This window comes from Hyalella azteca, unplaced genomic scaffold (assembly GCF_000764305.2).
Source record: "Hyalella azteca isolate HAZT.00-mixed unplaced genomic scaffold, Hazt_2.0.2 contig4507, whole genome shotgun sequence".
Classification (NCBI taxonomy): Eukaryota; Metazoa; Arthropoda; class Malacostraca; order Amphipoda; family Hyalellidae; genus Hyalella; species Hyalella azteca.
In genome coordinates this window covers 1031572-1033088 of record NW_025934720.1, presented here as the reverse complement: position 1 = coordinate 1033088, position 1517 = coordinate 1031572, and positions in this window count along the sequence as shown.

The following is a 1517-nucleotide window of genomic DNA, read 5'->3' as shown; positions in this document are numbered from 1 at the left end:
TTTCGAACGAACGGCCCAGATTGTCCAGGAAGACCATATACGAAGAACAGCTAATAATGGTTTATATATAGCAAGATGTTCTACAACATATAGAATAAAATTTTTGTATGTTTTGAATCAATATGGTCTGACGCTTGAAAACAAATATTTTTATGACTCGGACAATGATTCGAAACATACACAAATATATTATTATCGTGAACTAAAACGCGTGAAAATCACATGCAACTCGGAATTTAGTAAAAATTAAGATTTCCAATGACGAACACTTCGTTAGACTGAGGAAGACCGGCGAATCCACAAAAAAACTAAGGAAGATTATCACGTCTACATTTACTTCATTAACCATAAAACCATTTGCTAGATTTATAGTGGGCACAAAACATTCATGAAACTGTACACTAAAATCGCACAGTGAGAGTTAAAAATTTCAATGTTGCTGATTTTTTTTATATTTAAATGTGCACAATTTTTTATATTTAAATGTGCAATTTTTGCGTGGTTAGATTTATGAATAAATTAGCGTAGCGATAAATAATTGTAATCACGCAGTTGAGGATGCACATTATGCTCAACGTAATTGTTTCAGTCTCATATAATGAATATTGTTGAAAATTTTACGGAAAATTTGTTAGCACTGGACTTGCCTTCCACGATTAAAAGTTGCAGACGTTAATTTTGACAATATTCAAGTCATACAAGAGTCCCAACAAATATGACCGTGAAAGAGATAGGAACAGAGAGACAAATATTGTAAGGTTGGATGGTGCGATATGAAAAGCAGGATGATCATTTCAAATTTTGAAAGTTCAGGCAAGTTGAGCCTCAAGAAGATCTTAAAGTTCCGAGCGCTGACGCACAATAGAGTTGCTGGTAATAAACTTGAGACCTGATGCGACCCACTAAACAAGTTCGGGTCTTGAATCAGACTCGAGTTCGGGTAAACTCAGATGAGATTTCAAAGTTCGTTTGAGAACATACGATAGTGAAACTTCGAAAATATCAACACACGTGTTGACAATCAACAATGAAATATCTATTAATTCCTTTTAAATTTCAGCGCATGTCGACGTTTGTGCGGATGCATTGAAGGTATTGTCCATTTAACAAACACAGAATAGTCTCAGAACATGTATTAAATAGCGGAGAATGTTCACATTTTCTGTGAACAAAAAGCCGTAGAGATTTTTCCATTCAACACTGATCATCTGAATGATCACAAAAGTTTACGGAAATAGAATAATTAATGGATTGTGCCAAGAATCGACACCAGCTGCCATGCAACCGACACAGGTTTTGTATGAGCTTATTTATTGAGCAGCAAAGAAAGCATTTTATTTCTCTACAAAACTTCGACCAGATGATAGGAAACTTAATAGGTGGATGAAAATTGTTATTCTTCCAAAACAACCAAAACACACGAGAGCGAGGCAAGAATTGTTATTACACAAGCAAAAAAAAAATTGTCCACATGTAAGATTAGATATCCAAGTCAATATACAAATGTATTAAGCGAG